Source organism: Anoplolepis gracilipes, chromosome 17 (assembly GCF_047496725.1).
Source record: "Anoplolepis gracilipes chromosome 17, ASM4749672v1, whole genome shotgun sequence".
Taxonomy (NCBI): domain Eukaryota; kingdom Metazoa; phylum Arthropoda; class Insecta; order Hymenoptera; family Formicidae; genus Anoplolepis; species Anoplolepis gracilipes.
In genome coordinates, this window is record NC_132986.1 from 8,005,283 (window position 1) to 8,022,111 (window position 16,829).

The 16,829-nt window shown below is 43.5% G+C and overlaps 1 protein-coding gene across 23 annotated transcripts in view; it reads right to left on the bottom strand.

Moving 5' to 3' along the window:
• The window catches only part of LOC140675363 (uncharacterized), a 202,060-nt gene that overhangs the window by 134,090 nt on the left and 51,141 nt on the right, over window positions 1-16,829 (bottom strand). For 3 of the 23 annotated variants that reach the window (XR_012048379.1, XR_012048378.1, XR_012048380.1), the window contains exon 1: window positions 9,610-10,335. The exons of 15 other annotated variants lie outside the window; for them this stretch is intronic. The gene's annotated coding sequence lies outside the window, so the exon portion shown is untranslated. Of the gene's footprint in view, window positions 1-8,283; window positions 8,447-9,609; window positions 10,355-16,829 lie in introns of those variants that run through there. 5 more of the 23 variants (XR_012048383.1, XR_012048376.1, XR_012048374.1 and 2 more) reach the window with 5 other exon arrangements.

A 16,829-nucleotide genomic window follows, 5' to 3' on the forward strand; every position in this document is an offset into this window, starting at 1 on the left:
TTCCTCGTATGTAGAATTCATTGTCGATAACCGTGGCATGCCGGCAGGAAATAATAAAGCGATATCCGGAATGGAGGAAATATTACCGGCATATTAGCGAGACCCCGCGGGTGGTCGATGATGGAGGAGAACGTAGAACGAGACAAGAGAGAAAGAACGATGTCTATAACCGTACGCCATACGTCGCTACACGGGTTGGTGATACAGGAGCCTAACTGGAGGTCCCTGTTGGGCAATAACGCCCTCCTTCGTAACATAGTGGCACAATAATGTAGGTTCTTTATGCGAGTACAGGGCAAATAGATCACATTGCTGACTAATAAGCCCGTTGGTGTGACCGCGCTCTCTTTTTCCCTTCCTTTTTTTTCTCCCTTTCTTTTCCCATCCAAGCGATAGTTCCCCACTTTTTCCCGTTTTCTTCCAAAATTCCTGCCGTCTATCAATTGTGTTAGGAATAGGCGTCTCCGGGGGTGTCCACCATTGTAATGGTAATGCACCCGGCAATCGATCTGCCTCATTATGTCACCAAACCCTCGAAAAACCTCGCAGAGTCACACGAGACCCTGAACTCCGTACGCCTCGTTTTTATGGGAAAAACGCGAGTCTGATGCGATGACCATTCTAAGAGTGTCAAAGGTCATGTCAAAATCTTTAAAATGATATGATAGTTTATCGAGCATTTTTATGGTAATTATTTTAATTATTTCAGTGAAATTTTTAAAATGCGCGTAATGGTATGTAACATTTCAAAATTTTATGATCCGTCAATTAACAGTGAAAGTAACGATGACAAATCATTACTTTGTATTTTTGAATAAAACGTCATATTTAATTATTGCCATTTTTTTCTGCGATCTCAAACGATAACATCTGCGATACGACGATAGCATCTTGGGTGGGTCATTGGCATCTGTTAAAGACGAGTCAGGAAGTTACAGGACCACCAGCCTATATTAAACTGCAGACTACCGTAATACTTCGAAACTCCGACCATCTCGATTACCCGTCTAATTATCTGCCGAGTCACGATAGGGCCGACCCTATTCTCCTCCTGAAGATGGAATTGCCGTTCCCATCGTACTCCGAGTCAGCGATGCCGACTATTCTCTACCAAAGTCATTGTTACGTCGTTACTACCCTTTAGTACGGTTCTCGGACCAATTTCGGTCCAGGACGATGGGCGCGATTTCCGCCTGGTCGTCATGGTTGACCGAGAACAGATTTGCGAGCGAACCGCTCCGTGAATCGTGCTATCGTAACCTGTCGATATTAATGGACGCGCATCGGATGACGTATATTCTCTGGTTATTCGGATGCACTTTCGATTCTCTCTGCGCTTGCGAACGCGACAAGTTAAACGCTCCGTGAGATATAGGTCGCCGAAAACGCAACAAAAGCCAATGCGTTAAGTCGATAACATCCGGCCGAGCCGAGGAAACTACTCGATATTTGCGCCTCACGTCCGATGACAGTTAGTTAATATGCATAGTTAATTTCGTTTGTCTTCGAAGGCAGTCGTGCGAAAATACACGCTAGTTTAGGTGCGAGCGTGAGCTAGGTGCAGTAGGCGGCGTAGCTAAGCTAGGTGGGCTGCAATCAATACTGTTTCGGCATTACGGCGGAAACACTCTCTCTGAAACAGCCTACGTTTCGCCTCGCGCGCTGACGGAGAAGGCGTGCGAGGAAGAAAGCGGGGGAGGAAGGGCAACGAGAAGAGGAGAGACAAATAGCGGCAGAGGGGGTGAGAAGAGCGGAGGGACACGTTGTGTTTGTCAAAGAGAGATACGGGGAGATGGAGGTTCCGAGGGACGAAGAAGAAGGCCGAGAGAGACCAGGATGGCAAGCGGGGGGGGGGGGGGGCAGGGGAGAGACCCCGACCACGTTTCGTGGTCCGCATACTGATAGGTCCAGTCGTATATACGAAGAGAGCGAGCGCGGGCAAAGCCCAAAACACAGAGCTCTCCGCTGTCTTTGGTAAACCCCGGGCTGTGGAAAATACCGGCAACGTTGCCGTCGTCACACCCCTCCCCGTGAACGCGTGACGGAGAGAAGGAGGGTGCGGGAATTCTTAGGAAATTCGAAAATCGAAGCACGCCGGATACGATAGAACGGGAATCATTTGCGTTCGCGAGAACGATTTTTTTAAATCGGCTACTCCGCGAATTTCCCGGCTGTTTAAGGGCAAATAGCCGGGCGATACGCGGACTTCTTATATTATCGCCGACGTTGAGCGTTGGAAGTAAACGTCCTCCGGGAACGTCGTTCTGCTCGTGCGCGCCCAGGAAATTGAACCCGCGTTTTCGTGCTCGCCGCCCGCGCTGTTCGCAGTAACTTCCCATTAACGGTACGTGAAAATACTCGTATGCCGTTTTAGGTGGATGCACGCTCGTTTGTACGCGACGATGCACATTAAGAGTCGTCGGTGGACGGTTGATGGGTCGTTTAGACGACATGTTAACCGCGCGACATTATTTGTTCTTTTTTTTTTTTTTTTTTTTTTTTTTTTTTTCAACATATCGTGTGTCGCGAAGGCATCTAGACGCATACATCGCAAGTAGAGGCTTGACGGATCGTCGGTTTTCATCGTGTTCGGAATTTTTTGCACGATTACTTTTTTCGAAGTGCCCTTCTGGACGTTTGAAAAAAAGAGAGGAAAAAAAGAGAGGAATGAGGGAGGAAGGAGAAATGAGTGCCAGTTCATATAAACGGGCGCAGGTAGCCTGGAGCTATAGGGTCGAAAGAGGTGGAGGAGGGTCAGAGTCCCTCACTCGCGAGCGCATAGTTCGTACAGCCGGTAAGTGGGTACCCACTTCTGGATTGGCTCCCCTCGTTCCACTCGTTGGATCATCGTCGTTCGCCGAAAATTCGATCATTATGATTGCTTATGATGTAAATGATGCCCCGCGGCAGCAATTGTTTCCACAAGAGCGAGCCTGTAGGGCTGCGGGTCCCGGCACTATCGTCCTGAAGAGCCGGACAAGGCCACGGGACGTCCACGGAGTGTTGTATTATTGGCATGGCGTCGAATCGGGTAATACAATCGAATATTCGTGCAGGTGCGATGAAATCCTCGCTACCTTCGCGCTTTAATTTCGATTTCATTTTGATTTATAATCATTAATTAATTGAGCGCGCGTTAAAAATAACGTTCAGAAATAACTTTGAGATATTCTTATCCGATAACTTTCAAATTTTACCGACATCCAAGTTTTCTTTCTTCATCTATTCTTCTCTTAAAATCGACATATATCTACTTGATTGCGAAAAGGAGTCGAATACCTTCTTTCCTCGCGGTGGTGGATCCACTCGTGCACGACTTTCGAAGAGGCTAGAGACAGCCCCCTTAGGAGGGTCGAATCCCCGGCTAATTTGCCCTCGGCTTCTTTACGACCGTAATTTTAAATTCCGGCGAAAAAAAATAAAGCGAACTATATTTAGGTGCTCTCTTTAAATAGGCCGGGGGAGATGGTTTCACATCGGCTCGAGGACCGAGTCGAACCAATCCAATCTCGCGTTCTCCTGTGTCCGCGAATCCACGTACGTAATATACACGTGAAACGTCTCTTCTCTCCGCGCGTCTCTACACGCGAGTAACGCCTGTGCGTGTAATGGGGGGAGGGGGGAATCTACTACCCCGCCGCCGCCTGCCTATTATAGTAATTTCACGGTACGATGTCTATTCCCGCGCGCTCCGGAGCAGCAGGAACTAATTTCATTAGGGATAAAGATCATCATTATTTTGCGACCATCCCGAAAATTGCTGGCGTGCCTCTTCTTTCCGCAGTTTTTCGATCTTATAGAACGCGAACATTCTAAACCTTTCGGTTCTCCAACCATCTGCGATCATTGCCGCTAAAAGTGACGTATCATCGATATAAATGTATTTCTCTCTACATTAAAAATGTAAAAGAAGTAATCTAAATTTTTTTTACGCTGCTAAAAGAATCGATATCTACTTATTAAACGTTAACAACGATGAGTAACAAGCATTCAGGGCGTCACGTTCGCGAGAGATTCGCATCGATCGCCAAGGATCTCACATCCGGTTGGACGAACTGCCGTCGTCGTACGCGTTCGCGTGATAAATCGACAGTCGATCTGGCGTCACGTAACTCACGTACACGAGAGCAAGCTTGGCAACCAGGTTTTTCTTCGGCTGGCAGTCCGGTGTCCGGCGCCCGCTGATTGATCCAAGGAATCCTTCGCGAAAGGCGAGCGCGAGCGAGGCGAGGAGCACGACGATGATATTCTCGTGAAAACGAAGGATAGTGAACACGACGATGAGAAAGTAGGCGCGTCGCTTGTCGACGTGACATTCTAACCGATTTTTATCCGTCTAACCTCTCTCTTTTTTCTCTCGCAACGGGAATTGCTGGAAAAATCTTGCGCGTTTACGCGATAACGCAGCAACGGTAATTGCAGATTTATTGAACATTACGTCGATGCGCGTTTCTGCAAACTGAGCTATAGTCTTTGAAACGATTAGTAATACTGCAATTTCTTGTTTTCTATTTGGTATCGTTATTTAATTGGAGTTTGAATTCATGCACCAACAATGATTAATAACGGAAAAAAAAAAACGATTTTTAGAATTACAAATTGTAGTTTAATCATTTACATGGATATCTGTTATTTTTTTAAATTTAAAAAATATTAAACGAAATTAGCGGAATACAGTCTATAATTAAAGTCTACACATTATATATTTAATAATAATTACATATTAATAAAATTACTTATTAATAAAATATTTTCGTATAATTCACGTAAATGTTATTATTATATTTTTTAAAATTAAATTCTTATATAACTTTCGAATGGTATTTCGCGCAAGATTTATGTTGCTTTTAATCAGGGCGAGATAAATCTTTTGAACGATCTCGGTAACACTTATGGAAACATCTGGGAAAACGGGCAATTGCGCAATATCGTGTGGCGATCCGCATTCCCCGGCAAGAACGCAACGGGCGTCGTGTAACGTGATGTTAAACGAGTCCATGGCGAACGTAAGGCGCACGTCAAGGAGAGACAAGTTACCGCGATCAATGATTATTACTTATTACCTATCACTATAGTGGCAGCTACTGTCTGGCGGCTACGACTAATTGTTGCCGTCTAATTGACAAAGTTCTCAGGCTCGTATACCGCAATCCCTGCATTAGTCGTTCATTTTCAAACTTTTTATTTTGTGGCCAAGAAAAAAAAAACGCACAAATTCCCGTTTCGTTATCGGGATTTTGCTCTGGGGGTTGTATCCAGAAACGGCGAGCTTAAACCGGTGATCGGAGAAAGGGTCGACGCGAAACGAGACCTCGTTAGATTTATCGAGATTCCTACGATTATCTGTCGTTAAACGTTTTATCATTCTCCCGGACATGCTCGATAGGGAAAGGAAGGCTCCTTGGCGCGCGGCAACGAGTATCGATTTAAGAAACCCTAGCGACAAGGGCTGCGATTTGTCTTCGGCGTAAACTAATCTGGCGTTTGTAAGCGGAATAATAATGTAATTCGATAAAAACTAAAATCTATCCCGATATTAAAAAAAAAAAAAAAAAAAAAAAAAAAAATAGAATAGTGACTTATATCTCTATTTCATGTAAACAGTTTCGATTAATATGACTGCAAATAAAAAAACTGTGTTAATTGAAATTAGAGCTGGTGCGACGAATACGACTATATTAAAGTGTTGTGTCGCGCGTGGCATTCAATTTTCGCATGTACCAACACTTTGAAAAGTCCATGCACGAATACAACTATAGAGAAAGTGGGGTGTCGCGGCCACGCATTCTGGCGCGCGGGTCACGGGGTAATTAACCTAGCTCAACGATATCGTTGATTCGTTTGCATCGCGTGACAGACTCTCGCGGCGACTCATTACGTGATTATTAGTTATTTCCTCACCGATTTTTTACAAAACGCAGTTCCGCAATTAGCGATCGTGCCTGCGGGGGTGTAAGTAATTGGTGCATAACAAATGTACTCCATTATAAGAGAATGCAAAGTTGTTCGTTGATATTTCGAGAATTCAATTCATTCAACAAATCGTCTACTCTTCTCTGTTATGAAAAATGCGATTCGTATTCTTGACTATAATTATCTTATTAATAAAAAATTAATTACATTACATTATATCGTCGCGAAGAGAAAACATGAGCGTATGTTTTTATTGAATTATAGAGCGATTTACGCTGAAATATAATTAACATGTTATAAGTATACAGTTGATGTTTCAATTAGATAATAATTGAATTTCAATAAGATGATAATCGGTAGATAAATAGTAGCTTATTAAAGATTATATTCATGAAAAACGTTACGACCAAATAAATTTTAATTATTTAATACTCTTTACTTTTTAAGTTTGTACTTTGAATGAATCCTAAATGCACATTATAAATAGATGTTTAAACAGAAAAAAATTAACATTTTTCAATATAATTCGAGGATTCGAAATATAAGGTATAAGAAGGTTAATTCTTTCTCGCATGTAATTATGTCGAAACATTTATAAATATTTGCTGCGTAAGGAAATGTCGGTCAGTCACGTCAGCATCTTAAGTTTGCAGTACCCCTATCTTTTCAAGGGTGCCGTTCAGGCTTGTCGTTTCTGCTCTCGAACAATTTCGACACGAAGACAAGACCCTGTGCGGTAGGTAGGTAGGTAGGTAGGTAAACGCACACGCATTGCGGACGACAGCTGTCAAATAAATGTTAAAAAAAGCGCTAGCCGAGCGAAATTTCGAGTGGGACGTGAGCGAAGAAGGGTGCGTACCCACCCCTAGTGAAATACCCTTAGCCCGCGGGGCAAAAGGCTCTGCACAATTTTTCCAGAGTTCGCTCTCTCTGCAACCAAGCGGTCGATAAGTCACTGCTACGCTAACTCCGCGGTCTTCGACCTTGTCCTGAAAACTATTTGACGAATTTTCTTTACGTAAAAAAATTAAATTATATACGAACATTTCTTGTGATCTTTCCGGCGAAAAATGTCGTTCCAATCTTAATTACCAGATTTAAATCAACATATAATTTTTTTTCCGCTTTCATAATTTTTATTTTTTATATGCTTTCATAAATTATTGGGAGAAATAACTTTTTTGTATCAAAAAAAAAATTAAACTTGAAGATTAAATTGTAAATTATTACGAATACTATATATACATGTAGTATTTATATTTATATTTATATTTATATTTATATGGTATTTTTCATTCTGTGAGGTTCATTAATCGATCTATGCTAATCAGATCATTTCCAATTTGCAAATTTAACGCATGCCGAAAAATTTTCGCAATAAAAATGTCAGAACACTTCGTTACTTTGAGATGCTTTGTCTTTCTGAATTTAACGAAGTAACGAAAGCTAAAAGTCCCCTGACGATCTAGTCTCATGGCGTTAGACGTTGAGGAAGGGTGGACGACGCGGCGCTGAGGGGCAAATTTTCGAGGGTGGTTTCGCGCGTCAATGGTTTATTAAGAAGCACTTGTTTAAAGGCAGCCCCTTTCAGATCCGACAGCCAATTCGACCACGACGTTTGTGTCACTCGGATATATAAATGGATGGAACAGGCGGGGGTGGTTGACTACGGGCTACGGACAGACAGGAACGGTCGATTCTACCCCACGGCAATCCGTCGTGTCGCCGTAATTGAAGTTATTGCAATATTGTGTCCTGTCAGCCCCGCTGTCCTCGCTATCGTTCTACTTCTCTCCGTCTCGCGCGGCCCGTTTTTCTACCTTCGCTGCCTTGGATGTGGTGTCAAGTTTGCAAGATCACATAACGCATCACGAATAACGTAATCTTTCTGTTCTTTTAAATTCAGCTGCAAACCATGGGTTGTAATATCTGATTTTATTGAAACATATTTTAAAGAACTAAATAACTTTTAAAGAATTCAATTTGTATAGCGAAGTGCCTTTTGCGTTTCAATTAGCATAGAATCTTTCACAACTAGCGATTATTACACAATCCCCAATTGTATAAAATTATTATATAATTTTTTTGAATCGATTAACCTGATTTTGTCGAAGCAACACGAAATCATGATATCGCCGGAAATCACAATATACGAGTCTTTTCTCAGAGAAATTTTCAACAGAAATGCCCAAGGCAAAGTTAACTTTATCCTCGCTTAATCGTCTTTTCGATAGGTACGGGCCGATCCCTTTGTTCAGACAATATCTCCGCACGTTGCTCCCGCTAATGTATGCACCGAGCCTTCATCTCTCCCTCTGGGTCCTCGCGATGACTCCGGCACTCCTAACCCCCTAGCCACCACTACCCCATACGGAAAGCTGCAAGGGGGTCAAGGGGGAGACCTCGTACTCGTTCGCCTTTATTGAATTTTGGGTTTCAAGTTGGAGGAGAGAAGTACCGCGACGGAGGAAACGAGAGACATCGCATGCACGCGTGAGGAGAGACGAAGAGCGGCAAAGGACTCTGGGATAGCCTGTGGGGTGCGGAGCCAGAATTAATTCACATCCCGCTGCATTGCTTTTTATGATATAACTGCGGTTTGTTAGTCGTTATTCACGGTACGAATTCAATTTCATGTCCGGCTTGTAGGATAGAAATAGAAGCGACAGGCTTACGAAATCCTGTCGTTCTACGAGAACGTGTGTTTAATGTATCTGACAATAAACGTCAATAAAAAGAACTAAGAGTCGAAAAAAATGTGTGTTTTTATTACTCAAATATCATAACAAGGAAGATTATATTAAAGAATTACTTGTAAAATAAATCTTATAACAAAAGTCTTGACTATAAAATTATTTTTATACACAAATTTTGCAAGACTTCTCTATCGAAATATCAATTATCAAAATTTAAATTTCCAGTTCAAAATTTTTATAGAGGTCTTTTTTTTATTCGATTTTCAATTAATTTAATTAATTCATTTTTAAATTGTATAATGTTTTGATATATGTTTTTTTGTGCAATGATTCATGATTTGATCAATTGTCTAGGAAAAAACGAACGAGGATTTTTGCGATCGTAAGATGGGTGCCAAGTCAACACGTGGTCGCCACGTGAGAACCGCGAATGAAAAATTGGGCATCGACGATCGCGTTACCCATTTCGCGTTTCGTTAAATTGCTCGTTGGAATGGGTGAATGTCGGCGAATGCTTTTCAACCGGTTACGAATGGCGCGATAAAACACGCCGACTAACGCGAGATACGACCAATTAGCTCATGTGCCAAGTATACGATTTAAAGTGGGTTGGTGGAGCCTCGAAGGCATTGCCAAACGACGATTTAAGTCGACGTCTTGCGGCAAAGAAGAGGACGCGCCGCGTATTGTCTGTCGTAGAATATAATCTACGGTATCATTAATCTATCCCGCGTAATAAAGAATTGTCTCTCACAGTTTTATTTTTCATTTTTCTTCGTGAGATTATTTCTAGATATATAGACGGAATTAATAACTTTTAAGTTTTCTAAAATTTCCGCATAAATAACATTCTTTTCCGTAAATAATATGAAGCAACGATATAATGTGTTTTATCATAGGATAATATTTAATAATCTTTTTTGCAATAGAATAGATTTTTATTTGATAGAAATTATTGCAGCAAAATTATTGACATGTAATATCACGTATATATACTCACCCCACGTGATCATAATCGTTGTTGAACAATGTTTTCTTCTTCCTTCTTTTCATCCTTACTGTCTGCTTTCATCTTGTTAGCGAACTGTCCTCATTTTTTTTTACATCTCTCGCAATCATGGTTGACATCCCCACCGCCTGTCGGAGGAACCCCTGTGGTCAGGAGAGGAAGGGGCAGCGATTACCACGTGATCCATGTGACCGGAACCACACGAAACACGCAACGACATGCTGTCACACGCGATGCATCCAATCACTTTCTTTCGTTACGTTCGACCATTTTATCTCCATCGACTCGATTCGCGGTATCTCCTCTTCCCTGAATCTCTGCTTTTTTGTTGCTTCTTTCTTCTGTGTTCACTGGGAAAAGGCGAATGGCGAACACGTGTAGCGAATTTTCTTCGTTTTGCGACTTCTCTTTCTCTCTTTTTACATCTACCTCTTCTCTATCTCGTTTCTATTTCTATCTCGTCTCCCTTTCTCTTCTCGCTTCCGGCTCTCTTTTTATTTTTCAACCCCCTCTCCTGGTGCTTTCGCGGCTGCTGCCGAGATGCCTGCTTTGCCAGCGACTATCTGCCGCGTCGACCGCGGGACTTTGGTATACTGGGAGTATGGTAAGTAGATACACCCCTGCCACCGCCGTCCCCTCCCCCCGTCCCCTCGGGGAACCCGTGCGTTTCCCCCGCTGCCTCTCGCCGGGCCCTGTCGCCCCCGCTCGCCCACCGCCGCAGTCGCTACCGCGTTGTCCTCTCACCACTCCCCTTATCCGGCGAACCGTGCTTTGCCGCCCCTCTCGTGCCGCCACTACACTTTTGCTCGCGAGGCCCCAGGGATGTATCAACGATCGGTTTATTGGAATGCCGCCTTTTTTATGGGCCTACTATGGGGCAAACCTCGATACCTCGAGACGACAACCGCGTTGCATTTTCAACGATTGGGTCGACATATCTTTCAAGGGGATGTAGATGATATCGTGTCAATATCGATACGTGAGAGCTTCAAATCTGACAAACTAGTTCCGAGTTTTGACAAATGTCAAATTATATCTCAACTATCTTGCGCTCTGTAATGAGAGATGGGATTTTATCTCTCAATTCGCAGTCTGAATTAGGCATCTGTATAATATACGATCTTTCTGTTGTGTATTTATAGCATGCATTTTTGTCGTTTTTAATTCGATAATGTTTGTAAGAAAGAAAGAAATGACTAGAGGTAAGACGTGTTGTGGCCAATGACGCGCGCATTGCCAAAGCTTATAATGTAGAAAGAACTCTGGGGATTCGGGTACGACAAGAGAAGGCGCACAGCCCTGGAAGATCGCCACCACTACCGCAGACTGGCAAACGTATAAAAGACAGCGTTTGCATGCTAACATATCTATTATAATGGCGACGTTCGTGTCTCTTTCTCGCGCACGCCGACACGCACGCTCCGTTGCTGTTGCACTCTCTTGCCATCTCTTCTCTCTCTCTCGCTCTCCTGCTTGCATTTCCACGGTGCATTCCGTCTCACTTCGCCGCGTGCATAAATTACTGCTTTCAAATGCAAAAGTATGAATGAGATAAAGTTTCCCCGACGATCGTCTTTCCTCCCACCAACGGGGTTATACTTCTTGCTGTCCTTCTTCCTCTTTTCTTACATCTCTATTCTATATTATCTATCTCTGAAAGCTGATTATATACATTACGACTAGATAGGCAATCGATTGTAACGGAAACTTTATTTCACACTCTCTGCTTCATATAATATCCTTCTATCTTTTTTGAAAATAATTTTAAAATAATTTTTGTTAGATGAGACTTAAACTGATATAATACAGCTCTCGCGCGGTCTTAAACTATAAATCGAGATTGAGAATTTTCTCACTCGTAGATGAGATAATAAAACGCAGTTGTAAAGTTCGATTGTTATTTTCAAGTGTCGTTAAAGTTCCATAAGGAAGTAATAATGGCGAATTCCAACACCGGCGAGGAATAATACAGATAATGGTTCGTTAAAAATTCTTAATGCTATGTATTTTTATGAAAATTTTAGAAAAACTACGTATTCATACGATAGTACATAATTCTAAAAAAAAAAAAAAACATTAAACCTTGATTGCATGACAACAAAATACTTATTGTAAAGGCAAAATATTTTGTAAGTCTGAAAGCCAATAACGCAAGTACGTTAAAGTAAGTAAAATCTATACACAGTGAATAAAATCAGAGGTACACTGTCCTAATAGATATGCGGGCAACGTTCCATAATCTAAGTCTCCCTCTCCGATATCTCCATTTATAGAATAATAACAATAATTTCGAAGCCAAGCGAGGTCCCGTTAATGTCACGTTAGATAGTTATAGTCATCCGGTCCCGTAATAAAAGGGTTGATGTGTGCGCGTCAACCCCCATGCGCGTGAAGACTAATCCCTTCGACCAAAATTCCTCATAAGCTATCGCGGATCGATGACACAGAACGTGGTTTCTCGCTAAACAATCGTCGTTTATTCTAAACTATCACAAATCGATAACGAAACAAAATTTCAAACTTCGTCGGCTGATATATTATCGCTTAATTGATGTCCGTTTATGCAGGAAAGCAGTTACGGGCAGTAAAAGATAACGCTTCTGTCAACGAACGCCGGTCCGTTTATGTTAATCAGCCGCGTGACGTCACACCGGCAACCCCAACGACGCGCAATATCAACCCCTAACTTCGTCGCAAGCAACAAAACGTGCACGCGGAGCGTATCACGGTCCCGTCGTAACGCAATCCCCCTCCTCACTCCCCCTCCGCTTTCCCCCTCCGCCCTCTCTTCCTATCCTCCTGTACACCCTTTGTCGACGTTAACCCAAAGTGAATAGTCCTACACCGCCCGTTGCAACGATGGGTTTTAACTTCGGGGTGACTTACTCCGAACGTTATCTATTTTGACAGCGCGGTACGCCCGCGGTCTGTCGTAGGGTGGATGTGGAGGGGCGACGCGGTAATTGTGTTTTAACTACGCTCCATATCGTCGCGATAGCTGTCGTCCATTCGTTCCAAAGTGTCGGAAAATATTCTTTGACGCAGGGTTGTTGCGCTATCAACTAGTAAATAACGAGCGTGCAAAAATGTTGTTCTCTCTATCTGGCACAAAACTTTTATACTATATTTAACTCACTATGTATAAATAATGGAGAATAATAGAGTATAAATTGTATTTCATTACGATATTCTGTCGTTTTTACGCACCCCAGAATTTTTAAATTAACGATAAACAACAATGTAAACGTTAGCCGCCATTCGCGTCGATTTCGTAAAACTACGCCGCGTACGGTATATAGAAAAACGCATGGGCGGACCCTATACAATATGGCATTCAATTTGCGACGGATTCGCTGTCTGGCAACGCAAACAACCGCTATTGGGTTTCATTTAATGAACCAAGCCGGAGCCTTCGGAAGCATTTTTGCGCTGTGGGCTCGGCTTAAATTGGATATCCTCCGCTCCTTTTCTCTTTCATCCGCTGTCTATCTTTGCTTATTTTATATCTGCTTCCTGCGACTTACGCCTCGATGAATCAACTTGATGCAGGAAGCTGCAATGTTTCGTCGACGATCAGGACGTAGTTGTTTGTAGAATTAAATTACGAATTAAAACAAAATTCGAGACAACGAGTACATAAAATTAATTTTCAAATATGTATAAGAAGTCTATTTTCTTAAAAAAGACTTTTCTCCCTTTTCTGTCGAATAATGTCAGCTAACCTTCGACAGATTGCGTTTTTGTCACGAACACGCTGGGTCGGGCACGTCAAGGAAACTCGGCCTCGTTAAAAATATTACGGCTTACAGAGCAATCCTCTTAAAAGTGTTGCGAGACGTAGAAGTGCGGTCAGAGAGAACGGTCAGGGGGAAAGGGGGCTGGCGAGGGCAGGGCCAGGGCCAGGCAACTAGGGAGCAGGAAGGGGGTGAAGAGTCAGCACCGGTATCGGCGCCGTATCGTTCTACCGCGCAAGTGTCCGGTAAGGTAAGCGGATCCCACGATAATCCGGATTATGTATTTGCCCGGTTCTCTGCCTCCTGCCATCTCGATCTCACGCCAGTCGGAGAGCCAAAGACGTATTTGCCTCGTGGCAACGCACCGTCCGCTGTCCGTAATCTGTTTAACGCTTTACGAATGGCAGCTGGCTGTTTTGCGAAGCTACGAAAACACGGGTAGCAAGAGACCATATATCATTATCGATGTGTAACCGCGGTTACAAACCTTCCCGGGAAAACGCGATTCCACCTTCGTCAATTACGAGATTCTCTCGAACGTGCACGGTTTACGGTTACTCGAAACGTATCTTCAACTCGATGAGCGATTTATTTTCAGGCACCTCGGTGGAATCGTAATATTTTTACAAAAATGACATTTCAAAGCGATTAATATTTACAATATTTTATAGTTACCATTATTGTATTATATAATATCGCATAAAGAGAGAGGAGAGAATATAAGAGAAATACATAAGAAATAAAATAAAATATGATTTATCTACAGAAACTCGATTCATTAAGTATATAAAGTATTTCAATGTTTGAATTTACAAATATTCTGCAAGTTTATTCATCGTGCATTTTATGACGCAATGGCACATTGACGTAATATTATCTGAAGAGAAAGTCTTTTTATTTGAATCTAGACGTACACATATCTTTTTTTCACGGACGCGCGCGAGGTTTCGACATCGATCGGTTGCGATCTTTAAACAGCGCCATTAACGATTGCGTGCACAGGCTGAGGGGGTCGCGATCAAATGAATATGATGAAAGAGTGGCGGCATTAGGCGAACGTGCCGTGCATACTGATTTGCGGCTGATTGATTGGACCCCTTTCCACTCGACAATGCCGCGCCACCGCGGTTCGACCCCCGCCCCCTCAATTCCACCCCATGAGTTGAGCCGACATCGTTGATAATATCAGGCGGCCGACTGGTGTTCGCGAACATCGATGACGAATAGAAATTAATAATTTGTGCCACAACTTGACGAGACGCACGGGTTTTAAAAGAAAAATTGTTATAAAAATCATTTCATATTCGATTATTTAGAATTCGTGTGCTAACGTTTCAGTTGTGCTTGTATAGATGTATCGCGTAAAGCAAAGGGAGATTACATTAAATAGAAATAGCTCTTCATCAAAGTAAAACGAAGATCTCTCTAGAATGCTAATGTCTAAAGGAAGTAATAAACAAGCGATCATTTTGCGGCAACGTTTCATTATCGATAAATCGTTCGTATGGTGGTTAAAATCGGAATCGTCGTCGTTGCCTCGGGGGGCTGTTTCAAGCCCATGTGTCTGCACTAATAATTTTCGAAATTAGTTGAATGAAATGCAAAAAAGAAAAGCGCGGAATATTAGGAAGGAGGAGGGTGCGCACGATTATTTCGCGAGTTAATTTCTCGACCTCGACCTCGACCTGTCACGCGGAAGTCAGATATGATGGAAAAAAAACGCGCGCGCGAGGCGAATTTCGCCGGCGACGACGACGACGACGACGACGACGACGACGGTTGGCTAGTTGGCTCGGTGATGGTTTGCGGTTATCTTCATTGTCCCGTGGTCGGGTTACGCGAACTGTTGGGCTGTAACGTAATTGTTTTTGACGCGGTAATTTTACAGTGTCGTGCGTACACACACGCGTCGGCCGCGCGCAGGCATATCGGCCGCATCCGCGGCGCGAAGTGTCGTGATAACTGCCGTGCTTTTCCGCTTCTTCCCTCTCGTTCGTATAGGGCGAGTTCTTTTGCTTTTCGGACGTCATGCCGCGGTGCACGACAGCCCCCTCCGCCTCGTCGCGCACAGGAGCCATCTGCCAAGTCGCACGTCCTTTCCATCATGTTGACCAGGAACACCTCGAGGTGTTTCAGCCAACGTCTTGTCTTGACATTTTCTCTTTGCGATCATCTTCCGAGAATCTCCTCGTCTCGATGGGAGAGTCGCCGTAGTTTCGAAATTGTCAAACGTGAAATTTGCCTCCCGTTCCCGAGATTAATCGTTCCTGGAAAGTCGCCCCCTAAATGCAATCATGGCAGCCGTATGCATATCAGAAATCGCGAAACTTATTTTATCACGTTGCAAGGAATTTTTTAATTTGCATATCGAGCAATATCAATTTCTCTCTCCAAAAATTAAATTAAAAATACAACAAAATATTTTTATTACGTTTATTACATATATAATATATTTTACGTATACTCGTATAAAAAAATAAAAGCTATAAATATTTCATATAAATTGTAAAATATCCAGAGTACCGATGATAAAGCTTATGTAATCATGATAATTTTAATTGCTCAAACGTCCGTTTCTCGTGAGTTTTACTATTTACTTCATTCGGAAAGATTTATTTAGTTTGATAATCGATATATATGTCGCGTTGACAACATTGTCGTCGCAAAGTATGCGATCTCTGCGAAAACAAGTTACCCGTGCGAGAAGAGGCAGAAGCAACAGCAGCAACAGCAGCAGCGGCAAGCCGCAGCCGCGGGAGAAGAAGAAGAACGAAGAGAAGAAGAGGTAAGAACATTGCAGAGGATATAGAGAGGGAGACGAGAGATGAGAGAGGCGTAGTAGTACACGTTGCGGGAGAAGCTGCACCGCCCGAAGGAAAGAAAGCGGTTCGAGTACTCTCCGTCTCTCTTCTTCCCAAACTCACCGCGTCATTACCCGTCTCTGTCTGCCGCCATACCTATATCACGCACACACGCGTGTACGCGACCAACGGCGTGGTCATTATCCTCGCGATTCGGAACGTAGTGATTCGCGCGGACGACGAGCGCGAAGAACGAAGGGAGCTCGCTACTACCGCTTTAAAAGCCCCTTCGATCGGGGGGGGGGGGGAGGGGGCTTCGGCTATCGCGGCGGGGCCCTCCCGGCTCATCCCCCCGGTTTCGGAAGACCCGGGGAGAGTCGCGCGGCCCATGGTAGCCGGAAGCTATCAGCGGAGCTCGAGAAACCGGCGCGATCGGCACGACCAGCGCCTTCCTTCGAATCGGAGCATGGTCTCAGGACCGGCCGCATACCAAGGAGAATATCTCGCGTGGCTGCGGGGCACGCGTTCCCTCTGAACGAACGAATCAACCAACAACCGGGCGTCATCCGTGATTACTACTTTTATCGAAACGCTACCTCTCGCGTCCCCCGCGCTTCCCGTTATTAACTATCAACAGCGGCGATTTCGCTCACATTCATTAGCCGACGAGCTGCGC